Source organism: Oncorhynchus gorbuscha, linkage group LG17 (assembly GCF_021184085.1).
Source record: "Oncorhynchus gorbuscha isolate QuinsamMale2020 ecotype Even-year linkage group LG17, OgorEven_v1.0, whole genome shotgun sequence".
NCBI classification, from domain to species: Eukaryota; Metazoa; Chordata; class Actinopteri; order Salmoniformes; family Salmonidae; genus Oncorhynchus; species Oncorhynchus gorbuscha.
Window position 1 is genome coordinate 36,726,547 of NC_060189.1, and position 16,545 is coordinate 36,743,091.

The window sequence follows — 16,545 nt, forward strand, 5'->3', positions numbered from 1 at the left end:
AGAAGATACAAACTGTCTCAAGCCAATCCCCAGGGTTCTCCACATGTGACAAACAGTTGTTGATGGAATGTTTTTCTTGAGGCCAGGTTCAGGAGTGTGTGAAACAACCAGAACCCCAGGGTAGAACCAGGGTTGGACTAAACCAAAGCTGAGTGGGCTGAGCTGGGTTGGACAATACTGGGAGGTCCTGGGTTGTGTGGGGTTGGGTGGGGTCTGCACAGTGCTGCGCTGACCTGGGATTCTGCTTGACTGGATTGGGATGAGTATGGATGGGTGGGTGAGCTAGGCTGGGCTGTGCTGGGTTGGGTTGACACCAGACCCTATTGTTTTCCCCTCTGAATTCTATGGTGACACTCCCCAATCTGGATCCCATTACGAATGTAGCCCCCCAGGCTCCCACAGGGGGAACCAGGCCCTGGGACTCATACTGAAGTCTGTAGCCTGCCCTTGTGGCTCTTCCCCTGGGTATAGAGTCAGCAATCCTCCCTTCTCCTCCCTTCTCATCTCTTCTCATCTCTTCTCATCTCTTCTCCTCCCTTCTCATCTCTTCTCATCTCTTCTCATCTCTTCCTCTCATCTCTTCTCATCTCTTCTCCTCCCTTCTCATCTCTTCTCATCTCTTCTCATCTCTTCTCCTCCTTCTCATCTCCTCATCCTTCTCATCTCTTCTCATCTCTTCTCATCTCTTCTCATCTCTTCTCCTCCTTCTCATCTCTTCTCATCTCTTCTCATCTCTTCTCATCTCTTCTCATCTCTTCTCCTCTCTTCTCATCTCTTCTCATCTCTTTTCATCTCTTCTCATCTCTTCTCCTCTCTTCTCATCTCTTCTCATCTCTTCTCATCTCTTCTCCTCCCTTCTCATCTCTTCTCATCTCTTCTCCTCTCTTCTCATCTCTTCTCATCTCTTCTCATCTCTTCTCATCTCTTCTCATCTCTTCTCATCTCTTCTCATCTCTTCTCCTCCCTTCTCATCTCTTCTCATCTCTTCTCATCTCTTCTCCTCCCTTCTCCTCTCTTCTCATCTCTTCTACTCTCCATATATCTGGTGGATCACTGGGGTTGAGTTTAATTTGGATTTGGCTGTCGAGATGCATTTATTAAATGTAAAGAGTTTGTCTAGATTACTTGGGCATACACTAGAACACAAAACTTCACAATACAGTCTTACAGGCTGCTGGCTTCAGGCGTTAATACGAATTTACATAATGACACATCAGTGGGTTAATTTATTGACTTCTTATGTGTGAACAAAGCATTATCTGCCTGCTTTTGCCTGCCTGTCTGTCTGTTTGTTTGTTGGAAAGTCAGAACTTCTCTAAAGGACAGAGACCACAGCTTTGCATCTCGCTCACCAACACATCGACCACATGAGCATCCTCCCAAACCGCTTCAGGGGCACACATTTCTAAAGTTGCCCTCGTAGAATAACCAATCACCCAATCACCACATGTCTTTTTTGGGGAGCGAGGGACCGGGAATGAAGGGATATGGGGTAGGTCAAGGTCAAGGTCCACTCTCCTCCTCTTCACTCTCTCTAGCTCCCTCCCTCTCTCTCTGTCCCTCGGAGCTCTTATCTGTGACTGTCAGTGTCCAGTGAGTGACGTCTTCCTCCCCGGCTAGCCAGGTCTGGCAGCCATGCCGACTGGACGCCACCTGATACACAACAAAACAAACAGGAACTAGAAGGCGCCCAAACCAATAGCCCTCTCTCTGATATCATTGGTTACATTCCAAATGGCACCCTATTCCCTATATAGTGTGCTACTTTTATCGAGAGCCCTATGTTCCCTGGTTAAAAGTAGTGGACTATAGAGGGAACTGTGTGACATTAAGGATGCAGCTCTTCACTCTCTCGCTCTGACTCTCACGCTCTCTGTCTGTCTGCCCAATGATTGACTTTGCTCTGGTCACTCCTCACCACCAGCACTATCGACAGCTGCCCCTCTCCTAGCTTTGTTTGTTTGTTCGTTTCAAACAGAGAGAGAGAGAGCGAGAGAGAGAGAGAGAGAGAAAGAGAGAGAAAGAGCGAGAGAGAGCGAGAGCGAGAGAGAGCGAGAGAGTGAGCGAGAGAGTGAGCGAGAGAGAGTGAGCGAGAGAGAGAGAGAGAGAGAGAGAGAGAGAGAGAGAGAGAGAGAGAGAGAGAGAGAGAGAGAGAGAGAGAGAGAGAGGGTATACTGTAGGCTAGAGTCGTCAGAGAAGTCCCATTGATGAAGGTTTTGATTATGATGAGGTCAATGTATAAAGTAGTTTTGACACAGTCCTGCTGATATTTTCAGTGAGAGGTCGATGAAGGAACCTCTGTTTGTTTTCTGTTTTGACTTTATCAGTGTTAATAATTTACTCTACATACTTTGACAACAAATCAAACAGCCGTGACCTCTATCATCTCCGTGCGGTTCCCTGACACCACGAGCAAGGCTACGTTCCAAACGGCACCCTGTTCCATTTACAGTGCATTACTTTTGAATAGAGCCCAAAGTAATGCACTAAATAGGGAATAGGGCGCAATTTGGGATGCAATCTCTGACAGCAACTCTGCAAGGTCTTTCAGATCAGAGCAGGACATCTCCCCTACTGTGTATTCTCTTTAATGCTGTCAGCCTCAGTCCAGAGAGATGCTGAAGAGGACTTTTGAAGAGGGAAAGTGTTTGCTAATCAGTGAATGGGTCAGCATGCAACAGAATATTTATCCAGTGGTTTATTTGGGCCGGTATCTTTTGACCAGTGGGATGAGTGGATGATGGATGTGGCTTTGATCAAGAGGAGAGATTCTGTTTGAACGAGTCACTTGGCTCAGGAACCATGCCGCTGCAGGGGGACGCAGAAAGGCATGAAGCAGCAGCCTTGGGTATGCATCCCAAATTGCACCCTATTTCCTATTGAGTCCACTGCTTTTGGTTTCGGGTCAAAATGGACTCTGGTTGAAAGCAGTGGACTAAATAGGAATAGGGTGTCATTTGGGACACAAAGCTAAATTTGGCAATTGTGGGGTTAATGTTATGATCTACATTTAAGGGGGTTAGTTTTGATGTGCAGTCAAAGCCTGACAAGTGCACACTGGCTAAGTGCTTACTCCATGAGTGCAGTTCACCGGGCACACTAAATAAAACTAAGATACACCAAATACTCTGTTGACAAGCTGCATGCATCCAATAGTCCCAGTCTATGCCCTGGCAGCCAATCAAAATGAATGATTCAGGGTTGAATAGAGGCCACCTGACACAAGTAGAGATTTCTCATTGGTTGGGGAGTTGAGTTAAGACCTTACATGAACTGCCTTGGATGTGTATTCCAAATGGCACCCTATTTCCTATATAGTGCACTACTTTTGACCATAGCCCAGTTGGGACACACACTTGGTCAGGCTGGAACAGAACAGAGCAGCTATTGTCTGAACAGAATAATTATCTCTGAATGAACCAGCTCCCGTTTCACCCCCAAACCGTTTCTCTCTTCTCTTTTCTTCTTTTTTTTTCTTCAAAAAAGGAGTGAGCAATGCTCACAGGTTGTCATTGTGGTCATTCCAATCTTCAGTGTAATTTCAGGTTTCAGGAAAGGCTCTTCATGATTACTCTATTATCTAGAAAGGAAGTACATAGTAATCCTTGTGGACACTGATAAACTACTACGTACTCTATTCATTAGATCACCGTGCTACACTCTACCTCACCTCATAATTAGCCTTGTGTTATTTGTGTATGAATTACAAACACACACACACACACACACACACACACACACACACACACACACACACACACACACACACACACACACACACACACACACACACACACACACACACACACACACACACACACACACACACACACACACACACACACACACACACACACACACACACACACACACACATAAATACATTCATAAAGATATTCATTAATTATTTTTCATTCTCCCACTCTCTCTCTGTCTCTCACACACACACACACACACACACACACACACACACACACACACACACACACACACACACACACACACACACACACACACACACACACACACACACACACACACACACACACACACACACACACACACACACACACACACACACTCTCTCTCTCTCTCTCTCTCTCTCTCTCTCTCTCTCTCTCTCTCTCTCTCTCTCTCTCTCTCTCTCTCTCTCTCTCTCTCTCTCTCTCTCTCTCTCTCTGTCACTGCTTCGCCTGCCTGCCCCCCACCCCGGGGAAGGAGCAGGAGCACACACTCTTTCCCATTAAATACGCCACTCATTGAAATGCTACGACAGTTTCTTGGCTGCGTCTCGGACTCGAGCCTGACAGTCGTGGTCACCCCATACCAGACCTCACCTATTCTCGGGGCACAGATAAATCCTGTGTGATTGATTGGAGTGGCTTTCTACTCATTCATTAGCTGGGGCCCTGTCAGGCAGGCCCTGGCAGGTACCTTCATGTAGGCAGCCTTTTCATCCCTGTGTGGTCTCGGCACTCTCTCTCTCGGCAGCTTATTAATGACATTTTAGACATTAATATTGCAGGATTAGGGATATCCTATCTCCTTTGTTCTCCTGACAAACCCTATACTGTTTTATAGGATCACTGTCTTAACGCTGGCTCTGGCTTTTTTTGTGTGAAAAGTCTCTCACATTTATCTTTTCTTTCTTTCTGCCATTTTGTGTGTGTATTGTTAGTCTTTTTTCATATTTACATTACTGGCTCTCTCTTTTCCCCTCTCTCTCTGTTATAAGAGTTGCATCTCTCCAACCTGGTCTCAGAACATTTCATATTATTCTGTAAGTAAATCCTGTCACTCCATTTAGCATGATATGTTATGTTTTGTGTGATATGAATTAATTTGTGGATGTCCATTCCATTTCGTATGATATGTTACGAATTGCAAGTAGTATATGTAACAAATTTGTAAAATGTAGAATATGTTACAAATTTGGTAAACATACTAAATGTTATGGCTTTGCAAAACGTATGATTTCTAGCTAGGTGGCTAACGTTAGCTGGCTGGTTAACGTTAGCTAGGCTAGGGATTAGGGTTAGGGGTTAGGGTTAAGGTTAGGGTTACGTTTAGGAGTTATGTTGAAGGGTCAAGTTTAGGCTTAGGGTTAGAGGAAGGGTTAGCTAAAATTATTAAGGTTAGGGTGAGGGGAAGGGTTAGCTAACATGCTAAGTAGTTGCAAAGTATCTAAAAAGTGGTTAGTAGGTGAAAAGTTTCTAATGAGATAAAATTCTAAAGTTGTCTGTGATGAGATTCAAACTCACAACCTACATGTCTACCCATCCACTCCGACGAACCACCATACTTAGGTTTTACCAAATAAGTAACCATCTATCTTATGTAACCGTACCAAACGTAACACATCATGCTAATATGAGTGTAATGGATTTACATTCACTATATTACATCTAGTCTATGAGACCAGGCTGATCTCTCCCATTGGTAGCCCTTACATTCCCTAGCCGACAAGCTCCTCTACATTTCCTCTGCCAATCCAGTGGTGTAGACTAGACTAGAGGGCAGGGAGACGGATCAACTGTCTTACTCACAGATAAGCCCAGGTGCCATCTAAACTTCGCTCTCTCTCATTCCTTTTCCCTCCCCCCTATCCCACCCTCTCTCCCTCTCTTTCTCCCTTTCTCTCTACCCCTCCTCTCTCCGCCCTGGCCTGTCGGTTAAAGTCGTGATGCAGTGGCATTTCGAGGCTCCTGGAATCGGGAGGTGTCGACGCTAGCTGTCTGATCTGCTGGGTGTCCGCGGGGACAGCGATGGAGAAGACGACGGGGCGAAATGACGTATGGCCATGGATTCTTGAGAGAGAAACAACCCGTGGATCTGACATCTGACATTTGTTAGACTGGAAGTGGGGAGCAGAGAAAAGGAGCAAAGTAGAGTAGCAAAGTAGGGGAGCAGAGGAGTGGACAGGAGCCGAGGAGAGGAGAGGAGTGGACAGGAGGCGAGGAGAGGAGAGGAGTGGACAGGAGCCGAGGAGAGGAGTGGAGAGGAGAAGAGGAGCCGAGGAGAGGACAGGAGCCGAGGAGAGGAGTGGAGAGGAGAAGAGGAGCAGAGGAGAGGACAGGAGCCGAGGAGAGGAGTGGAGAGGAGAAGAGGAGCAGAGGAGAGGAGAGGAGAAGAGGAGCCGAGGAGAGGAGTGGAGAGGAGAAGAGAAGCAGAGGAGAGGACAGGAGCCGAGGAGAGGAGTGGAGAGGAGAAGAGGAGCAGAGGAGTGGAGAGGAGAAGAGGAGCCGATGAGAAGAGTGGAGAGGAGAAGAGGAGCAGAGGAGAGGAGTGGAGAGGAGAAGAGGAGCCGAGGAGAGGAGTGGAGAGGAGAAGAGGAGCAGAGGAGTGGACAGGAGGAGAGGAGTGGAGAGGAGAAGAGGAGCAGAGGAGAGGACTGATCTGATTCTGTCATCATCCTTGGACAGGGAGGTGATTGGAGGCATTAAGAAGGACATCTGACTCTCAGAGACACATGGCCTAATACAGCTACAACTTACAGCAGAACAATATACTAATGCACATTTTTATGCAACTGGAAAGTGGTGGTTTGGTGAATCATGTTACGCTGATACCTGATACGGTTTACCACATTCATGCCTAGGCCTTTAGCTCAGCGGACTAACGTAGTGTTGTGGCATGTGTATGTGTCTGTTTAAAAACACAGTAACACGCTAAAAGGTGTTGGCAGATCGGGTGGGTAGTGTGTGCGTGTGTGTGTGTATGCACTTACTCGTGTGTGTGAAGTCTTGGCACAACAGCCGGTCTGCACGTCTCCTCCACAGAGCTCAGCAAACCTCACTTGACAACACAGCCTCCCTCTTGAGGAAAGACAAGCCTGTTGTACTGCAGTGCCGAGGCCCTCCTTATGGCAACCACTCGCCAGCTCTGTGCCGCTCATCGTGTTTATTAGCATTAGAAACTCCTCAACTTCGCAGCCAAAGATTAGTGGCTCTTTTCCAGGTATTCTTCCTTCATCTCCATATGGAAACGCTTCTCTTTATCCCAGCTCCCCGTCTCCTCTCTCCTCCTCCCCTCCTCCTCTCCTCTCCCCGTGCACCTCACTCCCTTTATAGATTACTGGCATGGCAACTTCAAACTGGCGTTAGATCCCCTAGCCGTAGTGGGGCTGTGGGGCTGGGGCTGGAATGTGTGTGTGTCTGTGGCGTGCTGTGGCCAGGCACACACCAGAGAAGCCAGCCCCGCACTCAGCAGGTGGTCATATAGCCCTTAATGAAAGTCATAAGGGAACAGAGAGAGGGAGAGATGGAGGAGGAGAGAGAAAGGGAGAAGGAGAGGGATGGAAGGGAGGGAGCGAGCGAGCGAGGGAGAGAAAGTAGAATGGATGGAGGGAGAGAGAGGGATAGGGAGAGAGGAAGTGGTAAAGTGGGCTTAACTTTGGATAGGCTATCTGTGGGACCTGTTAGGGACTGTCAATAAATGACACAATGTAAATTACACAATCTTTTTATGTAGCACATATTTTAGTCTCATTAACCACTTTCAATATTTGTATATGAATTTCTACAATTTATAATTGGTTTGAGGTTTTGAACCTTTTCACACATACCAACAAACTGGTGTGATCATTCTACAGTGGTCCCTGGAGCGTACTCTCAAACCAGTGTGATTAGAACGCTTATTTAGAACGTCCAATTTCGATTGACGCAACAATCAGCATTTGAGCTGGCCACACTGTTATTTCACAGAAACATTTTGCACGAACACAGTCCTTACAAAGTTATGGCCAAAATGTGACCCGTTTATTTTTGGATACAGACATTCACAGAAGTAGCTACAGCATAACAAATCATCCAAACTGGAATAAGTAGGCTACATTTGTCCCAGCGCTAACTGAGGAAAGATTGACGTAACACAAGCTGTCACATTTTTATAACTATCGGCAGAAACTACAATATTAGCTAATAGCAACAATTAGCTAATAGCAATTACTATTTAGAATTAATCACATCATGGGTGAGCTCACCATTGATGTAAATAATTGAGTAAAACACTTTCTAGAAATCGAAAGTAGTCCGACAATGGGTAGTTTGTGAGCGCCAGCATGTTTTTTTTCTTCTCAACCAAAGATAATAAGAGGAGACAAGATGAGTTTGGTCTGTTTATAGTATGCATGTTGAAGGGGGTGTGTCATCTACGGTCATTCCCTTCCCTTCATTAACTTCCGGAGGTTTACCCAAAACAGGAGTGAACCATTCCATTATCTCATTATAACATCTTTGGTCTGACACCCAGAGTGCATTGTATAATGTCAAGAAACATGGCGCAACAGATAGCTGGCGAATAGCTTAGCCTTAGCTCTTTCTAATCAGAACCTCCAAAAAAGTATTTTACACACATCATAAGTGTCCATTACAATCTATGCAATAATCGGAATGCATTATTTGTCACCAGTACTTGAAAACATGTGAATAAAACTGTAAATACATTATACTCAATACACACATAGATACATACATACATACATACATACATACATACATACATACATACATACATACATACATACATACATACATACATACATACATACATACATACATACATACATACATACATACATACATACATACATACATACATACATACATACATACATACATACATACATACATACGCCTACAGTAGAAACAACAACACGATATACAGAAAATAAGGAACTTACTTTGATAGAAATGCACACACAAGTTATTATTCGTGTGCAGCTGCACTCCGAATTAATGAATTATTGGGTGCTGCCAGATTGTGGGCAGGATTGCAATAAACCAAACCCAAGCAAAATTGTTACGGTAATCTTCACTCCATGACATACATTTTTTTCTCCTAATTATCTTGCAAATATTTGTTTTGGAGGAGACTGACATTACAGCCAAAATTATCATATTTACACTTAGTAGTCAATTTTGTCACTAGAATAAATGTTTTCTACCAGAGAAGTTGTTTATTGCCTTTTGTTGCTCTTTAAAGCTGCAATATGTAACGTTTTGGGAGACCCAACCAAGTTCACATAGAAATGTGAGTTATAGATCTGTCATTCTCATTGAAAGCAAGTCTAAGAAGCATTAGATCTGTTCTAAAGTTTTGTTTTTGCATCTTTTACTTTTGGTTTTGTACACCAGCTTCAAACGGCTGAAAATACAATATTTTTGGTTAGGGAAAATATAGTTCACAGCGGTTTAGATGGTACAGTGATTCTCTACACTATACCTGCTTGTTTTGTCACATAATTTGAAATTAGGCAAACTATTCAAATTTTTACAACCAGGAAATGGCAGAGCGATTTCTGCATAGTACAACTTAAAAAGAAAAAGTATGCTCGTGTACCAGAGGCCTAGTAATTGACCTAGTCTGTGTCTGTGGGCCTGTGTCTGTGTGTCTGTGTCTAGTCCTGTAGGCCTGGGTCTCTTGCTACCTGTCAGAGGTGGCCTCCCTTTTGACCAAGTTCCGCCTAGCATGGTTCCATAGAGACCAGGTCTAATTCATCCACTGTTACTATTGTAATGGACTTCCTCTAGGGATGAATAGCCCAGCCTGTTTCAGCTCAGACCGGCTCAGAGATATTTCACAAAACAACAGTCCTCTCACAGGATGGGACATGAATAGAAAATGGAAAGAGTGAAAACGGGAGTGATATATGGAGAGAGGGATAATTGCTTGAGCCTGCGAGTTAGGATTATTTGATATCAACCCGTACCAGCTATGGTAGTTTTGGGGTTAAAACTGTACTTAGTTTTGGACTTGATTTGGACATACAGTTGAATTCGGAAGTTTACATACAGATGAAGTCAGAAGTTTACATACAGTTGAAGTCAGAAGTTTACATACAGATGAAGTCAGAAGTTTACATACAGATGAAGTCAGAAGTTTACATACAGTTGAAGTCAGAAGTTTACATACAGATGAAGTCAGAAGTTTACATACAGATGAAGTCAGAAGTTTACATACAGTTGAAGTCAGAAGTTTACATACTGTCATGCAGGTGAAAGAGGACCCAAAAGCGACTTAACAGAAACAGAGTTTATTTAAATCCAAAACAGGGAATAACAAAAATCCTCTAGTCTGTAGAGGGGAATAACTAGAGAAGCGGCCACAGACTGCAGGTCGCTTCGGGTAGGCGCAGGCCGTAGTTGATAGAGCCACCTGCTCACACGCAGCATCTGATGAAGGCAAAAAACACGACAGGACAGGGCGAAACGCAATCACAGCATGGTGAATACAAAACAAGGAACCGACGGGACAGGAACGGATCACAAGGGAATAAATAGGGACTCTAATCAGGGGAAAGGATCGGGAACAGGTGTGGGAAGACTAAATGATGATTAGGGGAATAGGAACAGCTGGGAGCAGGAACGGAACGATAGAGAGAGGAGAGAGAGGGAGGGGGAGAGAGAGGGATAGAAAAAGGGAACGAACCTAATAAGACCAGCAGGGGGAAACGAACAGAAGGAAAAGCAAAATGACAAGATGATATAAGACAAAACATGACAGTACCCCCCCACTCACCGAGCGCCTCCTGGCGCTCTCGAGGAGGAACACTGGCGGCAACGGAGGAAATCATAGATCAAACGGTCCAGCACGTCCCGAGAAAGAACCCAACTCCTCTCCTCAGGACCGTAACGAAAAACGATAAAAAGGGAAACTAGGGTACTACTCTAAAAAAAAAATGAGAACTAGGGACAGACTGAGACACAGCAAGGGCAGGGACAAGAACAGGAGAGATGCGATGGCAGGGAACAGACTGAGACCCAGCAAGACCAGGAGCAGAAGCAGAAAAAAATTACCAGACTTCTTCTGCGCGCAGTCTGAACACGCAGCCACGAAACGGCGCGTGTCACGCTCCTGAGTCGGCCACCAAAAGCGCTGGCGAATAGACGCAAGAGTGCCTCGAACACCGGGATGACCAGCTAACTTGGCAGAGTGAGCCCACTGAAGAACAGCCAGACGAGTGGAAACAGGAACGAAAAGGAGGTTACTAGGACAAGCGCGCGGCGACGCAGTGTGCGTGAGTGCTTGCTTAACCTGTCTTTCAATTCCCCAGACTGTCAACCCGACAACACGCCCATAAGGAAGAATCCCCTCGAGATCAGTAGAAGCCACAGAAGAACTAAACAGACGGGATAAGGCATCAGGCTTGGTGTTCTTGCTACCCGGACGGTAAGAAATCACAAACTCGAAACGAGCGAAAAACAACGCCCAACGAGCTTGACGGGCATTAAGTCGTTTGGCAGAACGGATGTACTCAAGGTTCTTATGGTCTGTCCAAACGACAAAAGGAACGGTCGCCCCCTCCAACCACTGTCGCCATTCGCCTAGGGCTAAGCGGATGGCGAGCAGTTCACGGTTACCCACATCATAGTTGCGCTCAGATGGCGACAGGCGATGAGAAAAATAAGCGCAAGGATGAACCTTATCGTCAGACTGGAAGCGCTGGGATAGAATGGCTCCCACGCCTACCTCTGAAGCGTCAACCTCGACAATGAATTGTCTAGTGACGTCAGGAGTAACGAGGATAGGAGCGGACGTAAAACGTTCTTTTAGAAGATCAAAAGCTCCCTGGGCGGAACCGGACCACTTAAAACACGTCTTGACAGAAGTAAGAGCTGTGAGAGGGGCAGCAACTTGACCGAAATTACGAATGAAACGCCGATAGAAATTAGCGAAACCTAAAAAGCGCTGCAACTCGACACGTGACCTTGGAACGGGCCAATCACTGACAGCTTGGACCTTAGCGGAATCCATCTGAATGCCTTCAGCGGAAATAACGGAACCGAGAAAAGTAACGGAGGAGACATGAAAAGAACACTTCTCAGCCTTTACGTAGAGACAATTCTCTAAAAGGCGCTGTAGAACACGTTGAACGTGCTGAACATGAATCTCGAGTGACGGTGAAAAAATCAGGATATCGTCAAGATAGACAAAAACAAAGATGTTCAGCATGTCTCTCAGAACATCATTAACTAATGCCTGAAAAACAGCTGGCGCATTGGCGAGACCGAACGGCAGAACCCGGTACTCAAAATGCCCTAACGGAGTGTTAAACGCCGTTTTCCACTCGTCCCCCTCTCTGATGCGCACGAGATGGTAAGCGTTACGAAGGTCCAACTTAGTAAAGCACCTGGCTCCCTGCAGAATCTCGAAGGCTGATGACATAAGGGGAAGCGGATAACGATTCTTAACCGTTATGTCATTCAGCCCTCGATAATCCACGCAGGGGCGCAGAGTACCGTCCTTCTTCTTAACAAAAAAGAACCCCGCCCCGGCCGGAGAAGAAGAAGGCACTATGGTACCGGCGTCAAGAGACACAGACAAATAATCCTCGAGAGCCTTACGTTCGGAAGCCGACAGAGAGTATAGTCTACCTCGAGGAGGAGTGGTCCCCGGAAGGAGATCAATACTACAATCATACGACCGGTGAGGAGGAAGGGAGTTGGCTCGGGACCGACTGAAGACCGTGCGCAGATCATGATATTCCTCCGGCACTCCTGTCAAATCGCCAGGTTCCTCCTGAGAAGTAGGGACAGAAGAAACGGGAGGGATGGCAGACATTAAACACTTCACATGACAAGAAACGTTCCAGGATAGGATAGAATTACTAGACCAATTAATAGAAGGATTATGACATACTAGCCAGGGATGACCCAAAACAACAGGTGTAAACGGTGAACGGAAAATCAAAAAGAAATAGTCTCACTGTGGTTACCAGATACTGTGAGGGTTAAAGGTAGTGTCTCAAATTTGATACTGGGAAGATGACTACCATCTAAGGCAAACATGGGCGTAGGCTTGTCTAACGGTCTGAAAGGAATGTTATGTTTCCGAACCCATGCTTCGTCCATGAAACAACCCTCAGCCCCAGAGTCAATCAAGGCACTGCATGTAGCACCCGAACCGGTCCAGCGTAGATGGACCGACATAGTAGTACAAGATCTAGATGAAGAGACCTGAGTAGTAGCGCTCACCAGTAGCCCTCCGCTTACTGATGGGCTCTGGCCTCTTACTGGACATGAATTAACAAAATGTCCAGCAACTCCGCAATAGAGGCACAGGCGGTTGGTGATCCTCCGTTCCCTCTCCTTAGTCGAGATGCGAATCCCTCCCAGCTGCATGGGCTCAGTCTCAAAGCCAGAGGAGGGAGATGGTTGTGATGCGGAGCAGGGAAACACCGTTGATGCGAGCTCTCTTCCACGAGCCCGGTGACGAAGATCTACCCGTCGTTCTATGCGGATGGCGAGAGCAATCAAAGAGTCCACATCTGAAGGAACCTCCCGGGAGAGAATCTCATCCTTAACCACTGCGTGGAGTCCCTCCAGAAAACGAGCGAGCAGCGCCGGCTCGTTCCACTCACTAGAGACAGCAAGAGTGCGAAACTCAATAGAATAATCCGTTATGGACCGTTCACCTTGGCATAATGAAGCCAGGGCCCTAGAAGCCTCCCTACCAAAAACTGAACGGTCAAAAACCCGAATCATCTCCTCTTTAAAGTTCTGGAACTTGTTAGAGCAATCAGCCCTTGCCTCCCAGATAGCTGTGCCCCATTCTCGAGCCCGGCCAGTAAGGAGTGAAATGACGTAAGCAACCCGAGCTCTCTCTCTAGAGTATGTGTTGGGTTGGAGAGAGAACACAATCTCACACTGCGTGAGAAAGGAGCGGCACTCAGTGGGCTGCCCGGAGTAGCAAGGTGGGTTATTAACCCTAGGTTCTGGAGACTCGGCAGGCCAGGAAGTAACAGGTGGCACAAGACGTAGACTCTGGAACTGTCCAGAGAGGTCGGAAACCTGAGCGGCCAGGTTCTCCACGGCATGGCGAGCAGCAGACAATTCCTGCTCGTGTCTGCCGAGCATAGCTCCTTGGATCTTGACGGCAGTGTAACGAGCGTCTGAAGTCGCTGGGTCCATTCCTTGGTCGGTTCCTTCTGTCATGCAGGTGAAAGAGGACCCAAAAGCGACTTAACAGAAACAGAGTTTATTTAAATCCAAAACAGGGAATAACAAAAATCCTCTAGTCTGTAGAGGGGAATAACTAGAGAAGCGGCCACAGACTGCAGGTCGCTTCGGGTAGGCGCAGGCCGTAGTTGATAGAGCCACCTGCTCACACGCAGCATCTGATGAAGGCAAAAAACACGACAGGACAGGGCGAAACGCAATCACAGCATGGTGAATACAAAACAAGGAACCGACGGGACAGGAACGGATCACAAGGGAATAAATAGGGACTCTAATCAGGGGAAAGGATCGGGAACAGGTGTGGGAAGACTAAATGATGATTAGGGGAATAGGAACAGCTGGGAGCAGGAACGGAACGATAGAGAGAGGAGAGAGAGGGAGGGGGAGAGAGAGGGATAGAAAAAGGGAACGAACCTAATAAGACCAGCAGGGGGAAACGAACAGAAGGAAAAGCAAAATGACAAGATGATATAAGACAAAACATGACACATACAGTTGAAGTCAGAAGTTTACATACAGATGAAGTCAGAAGTTTACATACAGATGAAGTCAGAAGTTTACATACAGATGAAGTCAGAAGTTTACATACAGTTGAAGTCAGAAGTTTACATACAGATGAAGTCAGAAGTTTACATACAGATGAAGTCAGAAGTTTACATACAGTTGAAGTCAGAAGTTTACATACAGTTGAAGTCAGAAGTTTACATACAGATGAAGTCAGAAGTTTACATGCACCATAGCCAAATATATTTAAACTCAGTTTTTCACAATTCCTGACATTTCATCGTAGTACAAAATCCCTGTCTTAGATCAGTTAGGATCACACTTTATTTTAAGAATGTGAAATGTCAGAATAATAGTAGAGAGGATGTTTATTTCAGCTTTTATTTATTTCATCACATTCCCAGTGGGTCAGAAGTTTTCATACACTCAATTAGTATTTGGTAGCATTGCCTTTACATTGTTTAACTTGGGCCAAACGTTTTGGGTAGCTTTCCACAAGCTTCCCACAGTAAGTTGGGTGATTTTGGCCCATTCCTCCTGACAGAGCTGGTGTAACTAAGTTAGGTTTGTTGGCCTCCTTGCTCGCACACGCTGTGATGGCCACTCCAGTACCTTTACTTTGTTGTCCTTAAGCCATTTTGCCACAACTTTGGAAGTATGCTTGGGGTCATTGTCCATTTGGAAGAACAAGCTTTAAGCGAACAACAAGCTTTAACTTCCTGACTGGTGTCTTTAGATGTTGCTTCAATATATCCACATAATGTTCCTACCTCATGATGCCATCTATTTTGTGAGGTGCACCAATCTCTCCTGCAGCAAAGCACCCCCACAACATGATGCTGCCACCCCTGTGCCTCACGGTTGGGATGGTGTTCTTTGGCTTGCAAGCCTCCCCCTTTTTCCTCCAAACATAACAATGGTCATTATGGTTAAACAGTTCTATTTTTGTTTCATCAGACCAGAGGACATTTCTCAAAATTATGGTCTTTGTCCACATGTGCAGTTGCAAACCGTAGTCTGGCTTTTTTATGACAGTTTTGGAGCAGTGGCTTCTTCCTTGCTGAGCGGCATTTTAGGTTATGTCAATATAAGACTTGTGTTACTGTGGATATAGATACTTTTGTACCTATTTCTTCCAGCATCTTCACAAGGTCCTTTGCTGTTGTTCTGGGATTGATTTGCACTTTTCACCCCAAAGTACGTTCATCTCTAAGAGACAAATGTGTCTCCTTCCTGAGCGGTATGACGGCTGCATGGTCCCAAGGTGTTTATACTTGCATACTATTGTTTGTACAGATGAATGTGGTACCTTCAGGCATTTGGAAATTGCTCAAGGATGAACCAGACCTGTGGAGGTCTACATTTTTTTTCTGAGGTCTTGGCTGATTTATTTTGATTTTCCCCTGATGTCAAGCAAAGAGACACTGAGTTTGAAGATAGGCCTTGAAATACATCCACGAGTACACCTCCAATTGTCTCAAATTATGTAAATTAGCTTCTAAAGCCTTGATGTCATTTTCGGGAATTTTCCAAGCTGTTTAAAGTCACAGTCAACTTAGTGTACGTAAACTTCTGACCCACTGGAATTGTGATACAGTGAATTATAAGTGAAATAATCTGTCTGTAAACAATTGCACAAAGTAGATGTCCTAACCGACTTCCCAAAACTATAGTTTGTTAACAAGATATTTGTGGAGTGGTTTAAAAATGAGTTTTAATGTCTCCAACCTGAGTGTATGTAAACTTCCGACTTCAACTGTATACAAATCCTACATTATGAAGCTGACCAGGATGTCTGGAGGCCTAGTGAGCAGTGGGTTGAATTCCTTGAATGTACAGTGTGGAACCTTCCCTATTACTCCCATCTAGCTTTGGTTCACACAAGAAGTCCAGTATGTGCAGTAACAGTAAAAAGTTTGGACACACGTACTCATTACAGGGTTTTTCTTTATTTTTACTATTTTCTACATTGTAGAATAATAGTGAAGACATCAAAACTGAAAAAACTCAAATGGAATCATGTACTAAGCACAAAAGTGTTAAACAAATCAAATATATTTTATATTTGAGATTCTTCAAAGTA